The sequence below is a fragment of the Ambystoma mexicanum genome, chromosome 4q (genome assembly GCF_040938575.1).
Source record: "Ambystoma mexicanum isolate Mex_15411 chromosome 4q, UKY_AmexF1_1, whole genome shotgun sequence".
Classification (NCBI taxonomy): domain Eukaryota; kingdom Metazoa; phylum Chordata; class Amphibia; order Caudata; family Ambystomatidae; genus Ambystoma; species Ambystoma mexicanum.
In genome coordinates, this window is record NC_090928.1 from 61176336 (window position 1) to 61192610 (window position 16275).

Genomic DNA, 16275 nt, shown 5'->3' on the forward strand with positions numbered 1-16275 from the left:
TGATTAAGATATGGTGCAGGATGTTATTGGGAAAATAAGTAATTCAATGGGCCCCAGGACGTAATGATCTTGGTTATTCAAGGGTGATCCATTGGTATGGACAATCATTTTGATCACACTGTTTGCTTAGATGTGGTTGACAAGAGGTGCTTTTCTACTTTCTGGCACAGCTCAAATTGTCCCAGTGTATAAAAAAAAAGGGTCTGAAAATTGATTTTAGAATCTATAACCCAATTATTATCCTTATATGCGGATAGTAAGGTTTTTGCCACTATCTTGCTACACCATCTTGAAGAATGGGTGGTAGGCATGGACAAGTATAGGAAACCTCAAACAGGCTCTAGGAAGCTACATAGTACCAACTTGAATGGCAACGTTCTGAGATGTCTGCAGGAATTGACCTGGTCTGGAAGGTATGAGTGTATATATGTGGCCTCAACTGATTTAAAATCAGCCTTCGATCTGATGAAACACAACCTTCTCGGGACAAAGTCTTTTAATTGGGGAATACTTGTGTGACTTAGACTGATTATTGGGTTGCAAGAGCACTCAAACATACAGGTGCATCTAGATCAATCAGGATCTCTCGCAAGGAAATTCGTAACTAGGACAGGCTTGAGGTAGGGGTGCATCTTGGCCCCCTGACTCTTTAAAATATAGGTTGGATGTGCACAATTGTTTAGAATTGTGCTGGTTAGTCCCTCTAAAATTAGGGTTGCGTAAATAGTCGGGCTTTCTTATGCTAATGATTTTCTGTTGTATGAGCACACCCCTACGGGTTTACAGCAGTTGCTTATAGCTTTCTCGGAATGTGCTGAAGAGAATACTTTGAAAATGAATACAATGAATACCAAGGTTTTGAAGTTTTCTAAGTATAGGAAAATGTATATTTTTAATTGGAAGATTAACTAGGATTGTATCAAGGTGGTTGACAATTTAATGTATCTTGGTTTCCCCATAATTGGTAAGACTAGCAAGCAATACATACTTGAATATAGGATGCATAACGCTGCTGCTTTTGCATCTCAGATGTTATGGATCAATTCTAAGTATTGCAAATTCTCATGGGTAGTACTACAGGGGTAGTGAAATACTATGCAGGTAAGGTTATTCCGAAACTTATGGAACCAAAACTTTGCAGTTCTGGGTGCTTAACATGCTGAATAATTTAGAAAGTTGTAATGGCGCAAAGCACTGCATATCTCAAATGCAGTCCCCAGTGTCACAATTTGATTGGAGTTTGAGTTGAATTCCATAACATCTAGAACCCAGTGGAAGTACTTGCAACTTTATTCTAGAATGCTCAATCCACCTAGGGACCTGTATGGCGATCTGGCAGTGGTCATGACTTCTGTAGAGGAAACCGTGTTGAATTTGCTTGGTGCATATCGTGAAAAGGTGTTGTCCGATTTGGAGTCATCTTCAGCCGATTTAAAGGCTAATCCAGGAAAAGTAAAAATAAGATTGTAGCAACACGATTGGATATGCACTCCGGAATTACATCATGGTTTTAAGTCACTGTCACATCAAACACGAACAGAAGCGACTTGGTGTACTTGCACCTTATATAAAAATCTTTCCTAACCCACAAGAACGACTGGAATTTTTCCGATTTCAATGGAACCTGCATCCGACTAGAGAGATTTTGAAAAGATGTAATATAACTGATCACCGGGTATGTTATTGTTGATTTTGTGAATATCAAAATTAAATTGAAACTTTAAAAGCACCCAAAATTGTTTTTAACTCGTACCATGTATTTCAAAGATTTCATGTACAGCCTGAGTTTTTTAGAGAATGAAAAGCTATGTTTAGATGCCTTGCTGGTTTATCCTACTTCGGTGGAACTTGTAGTCATTGGGTTTATCAAGAGTTTGAATTTAGGATATATGAACCTGTTAGCACTAGTTTATTTGTGAAAATTTAGCAATACTGACTTAAGGGAGTGAAAAAGTGTTGAATTTTATTTTGCATGATTATGTTTGATAAAGTCACATTAAGATGTCTAAAATGGGAACTATTTTTTTCCCCAAAGTTGGTATTCTATTTTGTATAGTGATTTTTTACCTATGGTATACTTTATAACCGATGATTGTGCAATTGATTTTTTTTCGGATGGGAAAATACAACATTGATTAGGTTGAAACATGTATTTTAAACTATATAAAATTTAAAAAAAAATTTAAAAAACATTCTCATTCATTGCTTGTCCTCTGTGTAGTTCGACAAGGGTCCTCAATGTCCCTGTTATTATTCAATATTTACATTCGGCCACTATTAGGATTAGACATCTTTTCACAATTTAATCTAAGATACCACTCCTATGCCGTTGTAACCCAAATCTACATTGTGCTAAAAAGATCCCCTAGATGCAGTTAATTGAATATTTGTATGTGCCCAACACATAAAAAGTTGAATTAAATCCCACGAAGAGCAAGATTATTCCGTTTGGCCCAGGAAACCGGTTTGGCAGACTCGCATTCCTGTATGCCCTGCCCTGCTCTATTCGAAGTACCTACTGTTTTTTCTTATGAACTGGTTGGTTCCATCTGACAGTCAAACTAATTTACATGTCAGTGAAATTGGGAAATCAATTTATTTTCAACTTAAACTGCTGCAACCTATCGCAGAAAAAGATCAAGTTGTTGGGACACTGGTGAATTCAAACTGGACTTCTGCAATGCTCTTCTCATGGACATTCTGGCTGGCCAAATGCATCATCTTCAAGTCCCACAAAATGCGGCCCTCAGCCTCCTTTACAATCTCCCAAGAACCATATCACTATCCCCTTGTCTTAGAAGTCTTTGTTGGCTCCCAGTACAACAGAAGATCCTTTTCAAGATCCTCTGTCTTGTTTTCAAGTGCCTCCATGGCCTAGCTCCCAGCTATCTTGTTTTTAAGATGTCTTCACATTGTCCAACTCGTATAGTAAGATCTGCGAGTCAGAATTTCTGAAGATCCTCTTCTCACGTCACACATCGTGGAGACAGACATTTTTCTGTATGTGGTCCACGAGCCTGGAACTCGTTGCCTCCTGATCTTCCAAAACACAATTCCCTATCATTATTTAGGACGAAGTTAAAACATTTCTCTTCCAATAACTCACTCACTTTATGATCATAACTTTGTTTTCCATTGTTTACCATATTGTTAACATCTGAGCCTAGTTGGAGTTTCTGCTTAGTTCCCATGAGGATCTGCACATTTTAAATAAACAAATCTTTTTGTAAGGAGGTCCTGGAACTACTGCTCACCACACCAAACACTTACCTGCTAGATGCCTTACCAAGTGCTCATACATAATGGAAGCTAGTTTTTCTCCTTTATTACACCTTGTGTTTTGCCTGCAACTCCTCGACATTACAACAAATGCTCACTTCTCCAGCTGTTCCAGGCTCAAACTTCGCAAGCTCCAGGTTGGCCCCATGCCTTTGTCAACTTGGTTCCCCTATGGGCCAGACATGACCTGTACTCCAATCTCACTTTCCCTTACAGCACCCCCTCTCTTTTATAGTGTTCCTTTCACATTCCCTCTTTTCAGTGGTATTCGTACTCTCCTTCTCTTACACTCTCCTTTCTCCATCTGCACTCCTCCAGATTGTTCTGAATGCAATCTTTCTCAAAACAACCACACTGTCTGGTAAAAACCTGCCCCTTAAATATGGGCCTCATTTGACTCACACAGGAGTCAGGTGTTTCTCTGTGTAACTTGCATCAGGACTGATTTTCTTGATAACCTCTCAATGACTGCCTTAGCCCTGGCTCCACTTTTTATGGATATGCAGTGTGAGCCGATAAAGGACAGCACAACCTTCTTGCTTTTGATTTGCATGCTTTTGCTATGAGTGTTGTGCGGTCAGAAGAATAATCCATGGACCAGCTTGGTCTTCTCTAGGTGAGGTTGACAGACAGGGATTCTCCAAGTGCACATGTCCTGCTCTGGTGTGCGTTTCCTGCACAATGTCTATTGCATATTTCTAGTTTCCGCAATGATTGTGTCTGTGTGGACTGCGTCCTGTGATGTATGAAAGTCTATGTACTGATTCTCTGTGGCAGGAATCACCAAGTGGTTTAACGTGTGCGTGTGGAACTGCCCTAAATACCTTAAAGTAATATGACCATTTTGAAATATTCCGTGGTGCACCCCTGCCTTCAGTACTCGGTTTGAAGGAGTGGGCCATGGGATCCTCCCTGTTCCACCACCTGGTGGTCAGCATCATGGTGTGAGTGGTGTCACCAGACACCCTGTGGCAACCCTTTCATCGCACCAATGGGCAGGCAGGGGACTTTGTCATACCTCACCCATTGACCCCACCAGCTCTACCTCCACCACTTGCTTTAAGGGGAAAGTGGCTGCATTTCAGAGAGGAGAACAACATATCAAGATGTCGCTGATAAACTGTTAAAATGTGTATAACTACACAATATGTTTTTGTAAGAATACTTGTTTACAGAGTAGGAGTGAATGACAGACAACTGAGAATCCCCACCAGCAAGTAGGAATCTCATATATCAGTCTCCTCTTAAAAACTGAATCTGTGTCAGGCACAGGTGAACCTCATGTGGCACGTGCAATTCTCAAACATTCATGTTCTTCTTCCTGATTCTTCAATGTGCCTGTACCAGAGCGTAGAATAGCTAGTGGAAGCAAGCCCAATGCCACATAAATCATTAATGTGCATTTGAGTGACATTTTAGCACTGAGAAGATAATCCAGCCATAATTGGTTATCCAAGCTGTCTGTGTGGTCAGCCGTGCTTGTCTGTGAAGCCATCAACATCCTAAGCTGCCCCCATCCACAATGAAATCAGAATATATTTTCAGTGCTGTTGGTGCAATTTTCTCTGACAAAAGAAGCCTCCCTGGAGCTTGTGACATTTAGCAGCTATTCATCAAAATGAATCAACATCAGCAGACTATGGCAAGACACTGCTTCTCCTACAAGAACTGCAACAGTATGCCGAGAGCAGGCAAGCGATCATAGTGGAGTCAGATAATGACCTTTGTCCCGGTGAAAAACAGGTTGGCAGAACAGTCGACTGTAGGAGTTGGTTATTCTTGTTTTTATGGTTACCACGAGCCCAAATTCTGAAGATAAAATTATACTGTGAAGATGTTGAAGGTGATGATTACTAACAATGCTGATGCCCTAAAATGTCAAATATGAAGCCTGATACCTTTGTAAGTATACGATCAAAACATAGTTAGAGGAACATAAGACATTTTGTTGCTTGCACACACCACCAGGTCAATGGAGTATCCTTCACACAATGTTTGCAATACTCCATCAAGGAAGGGGATGCAAGCATACATATTTTATTTACACAGCATTGGCAGCACACACATTTTGTATATCTCTCTCAGGAGACCCAAGGCTGAATGGAGATGCTTGATGAACATACTCTCAAGACTGGGATGAATTCACCCGTCACATGAACCTAGGTAATGAAGTTGGAGGTACACTGCAGCCATGAGTGTAAGCACCGCTTTTGTGAAGTGTACCCTGGAGGTGGTACAAGGAGGATTTCCTAGAACTCTTTTCAATTCCCTGCAGGTCCTAAGTAATTGGCCTACACATTTACCCCAGAGTATAGCCTCATCAACACAGGGAAGAATTTGCAAACCACATCTTGTATAATGCCTTACAATATCAGCAACAAAAACTGTAGAAAATATTAAAAACTTATGGAGAAGATTCAAATGGGGAACACTTGCCAAAAATCCCTAGGGGCCAGTGGAGTACCCTCTCGCCACTTCGAGCCATAGGAGTCTAAAACACTTGGCTTAATTTAACAAAAAACACATCAGATCGCAAAACATCTCCCAGCATGCAACATTCACAATCACAAAACCTGGGCCAGAATTCACAAAAATTGATATGCATGCCCCAGCCCATAGGTACATATTTCTTTGAGAAACCAAACCCAGACCTGATTTTCAAAATGAGTATTGGGATTTATGCGCAGGTGGGGAAAATCAACAGGGCCATGAAGAGCAGATAAGAACCGTAATAAACACTTTCATAGTGCTCTCTTACAAACTTTACAAAACCCCAAGTCAGACCCCAACATAGGAGAGGGCAGCCTGCTGGCATCAGGCACAGGGCCATTTACACTGCATGAGCAGCATATCACACAACTAACAGACAACACACAAAGGAACTCTCCAACCAATTTTATACTCAGCCACAGCAAAAACAGTTTTCAGTAGACAACGATTTTCAGACAAGTAGGATCTCAAAAATTAAAAACTCCCCTAAAGCTGGCCTGGAACCCCAGCAAACATGGTCAGGTGACAGGCCACGAACAACAGGAAGTACAAGGGACAGCACCATGATACATCCACCGGCCCCGCAAGTTGTGGGCTTGGCGGGAGTCAAAGCAGGAGGAGAGGAGAATGAAAAAGGACCAGCAGCTTTCAGGTGGTTGTGGGGAGGAGGAGTGACTTACACAGCATCTCATTATCTTACAGCTACACCTCAAAATGGAATACATAGGGTGCAGGGGCTGTGAAGACAGTTTGGGGTTTTCTCACCAAGGAGCTGGGAGGAAACTATTCTGTCAATGCGCCAGGCCCTATATCTTCAGCCCAGCACCACCTTACAGTAAATTGACCAGATCTTCCACAAAAATATTGATCAGAGAGCGAAGTACCACATCACCAGGAAGTAGAAAGGAGGAACCTCTACAAATGTTCCTACATGAAGCACGGGTAGGCTGATTAGAATATGGGTACACACACACACACACACACACACTTAGGAGAACCAATCCCATGAGGCAGAGCAGCCTTAGAGCTCCAGGGGTGAGGAGGAGGGGCATCCAATCAAAAGACAAGGAAAGGAAGAAAACAGGCTATAATAGAACAGACCACAGGAATCAATTTGTCTTTATCTCCTTGCGCCTGCAGGAGGACCTAGAGGAGGATGAAGATTACACCTGGGCTTACTAAGCCCAATTCTGTTGTAACACCACCACACCAAGTGCTATTCTTACCAGAGGACCAATGTACCAACTATACACTTAGCAGAATTATTAATACAAAAATTAAAGAAAAAGCAAAAAGGCATTTTCCTTTCCCGTTTTCATACAGAAACCTGTGGAAGAATCGTTCAAAATGTAGGAATTTCAAAACAAAGTGACAATCTTGAAGAGTGCAAGAGGATGCGGGAAGACAAGATACCTATTGGAAAGCATCTATTCAAAGCACTAATTGAGAATCCAAGACGGCTATCCCATGTCTTCAGAACTTTACTTCTCTTATGGCCATGTCTCCTCTCATTGATTGACGGATAGCCTCAACCCCTCCCATAAAAAGTGCATAGGCTTCCATTGTTTGTCACAGACACGGGGGAAGCAGACATGCCTTTCACCACTCTTGACATAAGGGGAAGATGCTAACTGGTGCAAGTTAGTGTTGTTGCTTTCAATTATATAGCAGACCCTATGGCTGATACAAGCTTGAGAAGATGACGCCAAGAAGAAACCTTTGAGAATCTTAAGCAGTAACATGGGCTGGGGAACATGCCTCAATATTGTGGGAACAGCGGCCACATCTCTGGCTGCAGCTATGTCTCTGGTTTGTTTTGAAATAAACCTGTTATGGACTTAAATTGTCAGTGTTAAGAAACGTGTGGTATCAAGCGTTCTGCTCACAAGGCTTTAATTAGCATGCACAATTATTTAACTGTTTATGACTGTTTATTCCAAGTAAAATAGGGAAAATATAAATTCTCTTCAATGTAATATACCAACGGGAAAGGCTTTACAGTAAATGTAGGACGAACAAGGCTCAGACTGGACTACTGCGAGGGAGAAGCTTATCATCTACATCAACTTATCTACAGTGAGGGTCAAGCTTGTGCAACCCTCCAAATTCACTTTTAGATCCAGACATTTAAAAACTCTTTTCAAAGCAATTGTAAAACCAGTAATCCTAGCTGCAGCAACAAGACTGAATTCACGCTACCAAACAAACATTTAAAGGGCATGTAAGTTGGGAGTTGTTTGGCACCATGATTTAAAAAATGGTCAAATGCATCATAAGGGTGGAGGCTTTAAAGTGTGGGGATTTTGTCAAAGAACGTCCATCATCAAGTATGAAACTCAGTTCCAACGTTAAAAAACACCCTATAAATACATTTTAAATCTGCATTAAATGTGAAGACAATTTAAACAGCACTGCCACAACATACTTCCGCAGGAGTCTGTCCGGATACATTCTGGTTTCACCATCACCGTCTTGTGGCCAATGCTGGTTTTGACTTTTATGGACTTCATTGATTCACGGTGCGTCACCCTTTTTCAACTCTCATGCTGGACTTCCTTTGCATCCTGTACTCATGGTGGCCCTGAATCATGGTGCTCCCATCTTTATCTTGTATCCTGTCTTGTAACATTGTGTGTTACTACTGACTTCTGCAATTGTATTCACTCTACCCTCTTGCTTCTCTACTGTTTACTCTCCGTTCTCTGCTCCTCTCCGTTTACCTATCTCCTCCCCATCTCCTCTTACTTTCTTCTATGCACTTACTCTATTAGAATTGTCCCAGGACCTATTATGATAGCAACCCCGTCAGTCTCCTCCCTCCTCCCCTTACTTGTCCCCTCCTACCCCCCTCCAGCACTATCTGAAATGTCATCAGGCCTAGTACAATAGTCGCTTGTTTTGTTCCTCCCCCATTTCTGCATCCTCTCCCTCACCTTTTGTTTATCTACAGCTCTACCAGAAATGCCGCCAGACCTAGTACGGTAGTCGCCTGTCTGTTTCCATTTCCTTCCCACTCTCCCCCTCCCTTCCTGATCTAGGTCTTAGCTCTTGCACTATCTGAAATGTCCTCAGGCGGAGTACGATAGTTAATTTCACATCCTTACTGTTCATGGCCTGTAAGAATGTCATTGTATTTTACCTTGTTCCCTCCCTTGCTTTGAAGCGCTATGAAACATTGTGCATAGGCGCTATATAAATAAACTATCATATCATATATATTATGTGTACACAGGTGGATACATGCAGACTACAGATTAGACCCTACACTACCTGTTTATAACAAGCACAACCAAGATTATGTTACCTTTTCTTCTTAGAGCAAGGTCCCATGGATCCAGAAAATTGACAGAGGGTTTTGTTCAAATGAGCCGGTCGTGAGGCAGATAAATACGTCATTCATCATATCTGCCCCGCCCCCACCACCATATCCTAGAAACGAGAGGGCTACTACCCGCTATACCGCAAATAAGAGAACCGATATTCACTAAGACAACCATACCGACCATATCCTGGAAAAATAAAAGCAATGAATCTGCAAAATCTAGAAAAAATGAACATGCTGTAAATGAAGACGACAAGAGCAAGTGACATCACTGCCAAACTGACATTCATAGATATATTGAATATGAAGCATGTAATGTATGCACTCACCATGAAGAAACAGACATTTTTAGACAAAGAATATTACCAGCACCAACAGACAAGTGTAACATACCATAATTCATGTATATGCTGAAACACAAGACAAACAATGATACTCCATTAGGCTTGCTAAATGGAGAAACGCAACAGTAATGAGTGGTCATTCTGAATAAAATGGAGAGCGAAGCCATGTTAGAGTAAATGGGAAGCCTCGAAGCTGCAAGGAGATTCAACATGCTGAAATTAGGTACAATACAGACGCAGGCCAGGCCCTGGCTGCACATCCCCCTCCAAGGTTACTGCAAAAATGGAGGATTGGATGGCTCCGAGACGAACAGAAAACAATTGACACGCGTTAGGCATTCTTCTCTTAGATTAGGTAAAAGAATTAACAGACTTTCAATGCCAGGTGTCCATTAATTAGAAGCTCAATACTGCATACGCTGTAGCTCGACCAAGTCTCCAGTGGCCAGCCAAAGTAATAGCACTAGTATTAATTTGAGTTTATGGACCTGCCAAATATCCAAGGTTGGTAAAACCAATGCCAAACCAATATCAGCTCTCAAAACGAGGCCGCCGTATAATTGTTGCATTAGCCAATTATCTGTTGCTAAATTGATAACTTTCTTACTTACTCAATTTAGGGGTGGGACCATCAGATAGTTAAATCCAATGAAAACACTAACCCATATGTAATATATGTAGACAATTCCCCCAACCAATCCCTTCAACTCATAGGTTTTTGTAATCAAGAATGCAGTGTGACGTGTGAAGAACCCGAGAGTATTCTCACTCCTACTCCCCTTGGATCCTCTACGCCGGTGGCCAGGGAAAGGCTATCACTATTGGATCCACATACTGGTGGTGGACAAACGATGGAGGGTCCTTTGGTATTGGTAGTAAGGTACCTCTAGTCGAGACATGGTATCCCCTTATCCTCATGACAACCAGCCTAACCCTCCACTGACCTTTATGGGTCATTATATAGCAGTTCCCCTTCATTCCCTTCTTGGGGTACATATCAGTACTGAGATGAAGAAGAGACAACAGAGTTATGAACATTGCACAATTTCCCCACTCTAGTACTGAAGCGAGGAAGAAGCAACAGAGTAAAAGACACGACTTACTCTCAACACTTTCGTACTGGGACAAAGATGATGCATGAAGGACAGGCAACCTTAATTAATAGAGTACACATGCAGCCCATTGAAGGAGCACAGGTGTATAAAAGATGGCCTGAAGGCACTGCCAGCAAGCAGAGCCAGAGCTGTGCATGAGAGCCGGTGAGTGCTGAATGAAGCCCCCAACGAAATTATTTCCAGCTCAGTGAGAAGCCGCCAAAAGGAGCTGCTTGGTACGGAAGAGTGCCGTCGACACTGGAGTTACCCGGTGCTCCGAGAGGTGTAGCAGTCCATGGAAGTAAGCAAAGTTACACATATTAAATACCAAATTGAATGAAACAAGCAAAGTTACATTTATTAAAATACCAAATTGTAGGAAACAAGTCAAACCTGTCTATGTTAAATACTGATCAGAGAAGAAGGTAAAGACTATTCATTTTGAATAGGGAGTTAAGTGGAACGGCACAACTGCTAACATTGAACCTTAAAGTAAATGCAAATAACCAACTTGCTAAAACAGAACTTTGAATTGAAAGATAATTGATAACCAAGCTAAACGAAAGATCCTAATTGCAGAGTTAAGTAAAGGCTGAATAAGTGCTGGTTGTGGAGCTGCATTTAAGAAACCACTGGCTTGGTAAAGTTGTGGAATTGCATTTAAGACACCATTGGTTCAGCTGCAATATTAAACTACTCAGAGAGCTTGAAGTTCCTTGTTGCGTGACCTGTAATGGGTGGATCGTGTGACCCAACAACTGCACCTAGACCAGAGAACTACTACTTGATGAATAAAGAAATGTTGAAAGCAAATGCAAGGTTCCTGGTTGCCTGACCTGTAATGGCTGGAACGCTTTGGTCTAACGGCGCCAAGAACAGACAAACCCTATATGCTAACACTGAAGATTACTATTTCATAAAGAGGAAAACTACCATTGACGCATATAAGACTTGGGGAAGGGAACCCCAACATTTACAAAGGTGTGTGGAACTTTGTTAATTTAAGTGCAGAAGAAAGTAATTTGAACATTGTGATCAACTGGGCGACATTTGGAGAAAAGAGGCTGAAGAAAAAGCCTGAGCTGGAAATAGCTCTGAACTGTACTTTTGGAACACTGTTTAGTTTATGGTTGATATCCCTACATATTGTTTTGTCTTGGATGCGAGGTGTGACAGGCCTGGTATCAAGAGTGACACAGACTCAAACATCTTAGTTTCAAAACCTGTATGTACTAAGGTTCATGGGTTGGTCTAATGCCTAACTGGCCCCAACTCTAAAGGGGGGGTCCCCTTAAATGATGTTTCTAAAGGCAGTCAATGTCTGATAGTCCAAACTAAAAGTCTGGCTGCGTCTAAACCCATGCTTGCCCTCACCCTCTAAAAAATGTGATAGGAAGTCTTTATTTGCAGTGTGTGTTTAGCACTGACAATTGCCACCACTACTAACATCACTGCAAATAATCAGAGTAAGCATATAAACATGATATTCATGTTAAAATTTGGTGTTCAATTAATTAGTGAAATTAACATGGCTCGTGTTTTACCTTTGTGGCAAACAACAATATTTGTTCAACTTTTTCGGTGGAATATGAAATAAAATCTGAGAATGGACATCCCCTTAGGCTAGTAAAAATATATTTCCAAGTACTAGAAAGTACCTTGTAACTTGTATTAAAATTGAACATTTCTCAAAGTAAGATTAAAAGAACAGTATTAAAGATATGTCTTGGACAGAACTTTGATCAGCAAAGGCAATGCCATAGTGTTGTTCTGTTTTAAAGTGACTTAACACGTGGAGAAAAAAAAACACTTAAATGCTACATTGCTGAATGAAGCACTAGCTATAGGTTTTATCTGACGTACGGTATTCTTCCTTCCCCACAACCCCTGCAACAAGACGGGATGAATGATCCTTACTTTCTCAAGGAAATGAAAACTGTCAGAAAGCCGGGCCTGGCAATAAAGTCCAATTTTGACATTTACGGCGTCTATGTGCTTGGGCTTAAAATCTTACATTAACAATGATTTCAGCTTGGCCAGTGGTTCCCTTAGCTAATGTGTGATCGCAATCAGCCAGGCTTTTCATGAATGAAGGAATAAACATGTTTCCGGACTGGAACTGTAGGTCTGCTTCAAAAGGCCAGCCAGGCCCTGCGACTCATCTAAGAGGGCAGGGCTAAAGTCATATGGCCCAGCAGCTTAAAATACAAAGGACTTTGCCATGGCAGAAGACTCTGGGTCATAAATACTCCAGCCCTGAACTAACAGCATAGCTAAGTTACCAGACAGAAAAAACAAAGACTTCCATGAAATAGTTTACAAAGTGGTAGAGAAAAAAAGACATAATTGAATTTACATTGGATTTGTATGTCTAATGATCTTAAGCAAAATCTCGTAGAGGGCTAATTGTTTTTTTAAATGTTCAGCTTGAAAGTCTTTATTAGCTAGACCCAAAACGAAAATATGATATTTTCATTATGTAAATTAGGCACATGTGTATTTCGTTGCAAAGAAACAGCACACACCAGCGATACATATATCTTAACATCCGTATTTGTGAGCCTCTTACTTTGGGATGGAAAAATGATATGTGCATACATTTGTGCGACCCAATTGCTCACTCACTGAATAATTGGGTAGATGGATATAAAGAATTGAAAACAGTAAGGAGATGGAATAGATTGCTTTACTTTTGAAGGCATTGATGGATTTTCAGTAGAACACGGTAGCAAGTCCCACCAGGAGTTGGGTCCCAGGCCTTCTTCAATTTAAGAGACAGCAGACAGGCTGTAAACGGAAGCTGACCCCATCTTGCTGACTGATGTCCACCAGTTCCTTGGGCGGGGGGGTGGAACCAGTCCTTGATGGGGTCAAGCTCAAAAGAAATACAAATATGATATAATTGGGAAATAGTCCTGAGGGGACTGATACTATCGCGAGAAATAGATATAAACATCCTGTTATTTGTAAGTACTGAGGGGCAGGAATATATACATTGATTGTACATCCTGATAAGTTAGGGAACATTTCAGAAGTGTATGTGCTTCTGGAATTATACATTTGATAGACTAGGTCTAATGGTGTGTATACAGCAAGATCCCCTCACTCCTTCATTAGGCAAAGACATCTAGCACAGAAGAAGTATTTTGTGAATCAAATATTATAAATTAAGTCATTCATGGTAAAATCATCAATCAGAATATTACCAATGCTGAGTTGCTCAAGATAAAAAAGGGAAAAGGGAAAAGGTGGTTATTTGCTACCCATTTCCCCCACTTTTAAGTGGCCAATTAAAAGTGAGAAATGTATGTTTCTTCACGTGAATTAACTCGAAGCACCACTGAAAGTAATTTAGCCTATGCACATGATGAACATAAATTTTCCTTTGTACAAGCAATTTATAGGCAGGAAGGTCCAAAAGCTTGTTGCAACTGAGTTTTCTAGAATGCTGCTGAAATCCTTACAGGTCTATTGAGTAAGTGGGGGGGTATCGTTTTTCAATAAAGGTTAAGTAGAGAGAATTAGGTAAGCAGGGATGATTTAAACTTATTTGCTTTTAACAAATGAAAATCTTACTCTGGCCCCCATGCATTTTTCAATCAATGATGCATTTGTGCCCAGCGTAAACAAAATATACATAAGATGATGTTTGTTTTACAAAAGTCTCTATTTCTATAATGGTAGCATTGAAAACTGAGGGAACTAGTATATTGATAATTTTTCATCATTACCATTTCATTGATGCATAACTCGGTTGATATTGAAATTGATTCAAGTATTTCTATTTTATTAATACAAAGACCTTCTGTGTAATCCTGTGTTTTTCTTGAACGCAACAGAGAGGTTGGCTGTTAAAAGTCCTGGTTTGCGGTGGGTGGAAAATTCTGCCGAATTTGATGTCACCCGATGAAAACATCCTACCCTTCCATAGTCATAACCAACAGTGTGGCCACAGACCACAGAATATGCAAAACTTATCCTCAATACCTAGTTGCTTATTTTTCTGTTATTCTCTGCTCCTCCTCCCCAGCTCCATGTTTGTGTTATTCTCTGCTCCTCCTCCTTTACTCTATTTTTCTGTAATTTTCTGCTCCTCCTCCCCTGCTCTCTTACTAAATTGAGCAGAGCAGATTTTATCTTCTGCAGGAAGGAATTTACTGATCAATGCCTCTTAGAGGATTAGTGTGGGCGTCTCTGGTTCCTTGGAATTACATGCATATTCTACAGACTCCTCCCTATGCCCCAGATTGTCGCAGTGTAGAGCTATTCTGTCCTTTTGGTTAACGTTGAGGAAATCAGAAAAACCATGGCCAGCTGCCTGCTGTAAAAAGGACACTAGAAGGGTAGTGATTTTAAATCTCTCCTCAAAGATGTTCAGTGGAGGTAAAAAGCGAATCACATGACATTCCAGGGGCATTGTTACTTATAATCGGTCTCCATATAAGAACTAAAGTGGTCAACGCTCCGAGCCAGAGGATGCTGCCACAGATCCTTGCATCTGAAATTGAAGTGAGGTACTACTCCACTACATTTGAAAGTCAGCTTTGGTTTCTCTGTGAAAATGTGCCCATGGAAGTTGTGTGAAGTCATGTAGAAGTATTTTCACTATGGTCAATAATGTTTCCCAGGTTATAGTAATTCTGTCCCCATGTAGGATGTTCTAAAGAAGGATGGCAGGGCCAGGTAATACAAAATGCTGATGAAGTCTTAAGGGATTGGGGACATTTCCCTAGTGCCTACAACCTCTTCCCCACAGCCCTTGGTTTCACAGTTCAGTAGCTGATCACCCTGTCACTTCTTTTGCTATACTGATGGTCACAGACCCCAGCTCACTTCTTGACATCACAGTCTCCGTAAAACAACATTCAGATTGCATTGTGCTTGGCATTTCAAGAATATAGGCCATTCTTGCTTCTTATCTTCGCATACTAGCAGGTTCTTCTCTATTGCTTTAGTGTAGGTGTCTGCTGCCAAAATGGGCTCTACTAAATTTCCCCTGATGCCTTGACACCGACTGATGGCTAGGGATGATGGGAGTTGTTTTTCAGAATATCTGGAGAGCCAAAGGTTGCATACCCCTGCTAGGTATGGGTTTGGCATTAAATGATCTCAGCTTATAGTTATGGGTTGTCGTCCTGGGCAGACACCACCTTTTATATTCTCCTACCAGCAAATAAGTCTTCCCCCCCATTATTTAGGGATTTTGTCAGGCTGTGTTTTTATAACTCAACAGACATAGGTCACCATCTTGGGCACAAGTCTGTTCCCATTCTTTTTAAGCCTATTCTCCATTAGAGACTCTTGTGGGTTCATGGTGTCCCTCCATGAAGTTGGGAAGACATTTTTCACAGTATCAAAGAATCACATATGAAGAATAGCTAAAACAATTTCTGATGATTGGGTTGCAATTACAAGCAAGTGTGACGTTAATTGTATGTTGTATTTTCCAAATACAGATAACATGTTCTATTGTCATTGCAAGCAGCAAAGGGATGTGTTTCAGCCCACTGCAGTGCAGAATGGTGCGGCTGCACTCTGCAATGGCACATAGAAGATAGCCTTCATTATGCAAATGCTTTGCTTGTCTGTGGGAAAGTAATGTATTTCATGATGTAGCATCCTGAAACCGGAGATATGGTTTGTTCTCAAAAGCAGTAAATAAAAGAGTACACTTAGTCAAGACAAAAGCATGGTATCCAATGGTAATGAAACCAAAGGGTGGTGATGGGTGACATATTATGGAAAT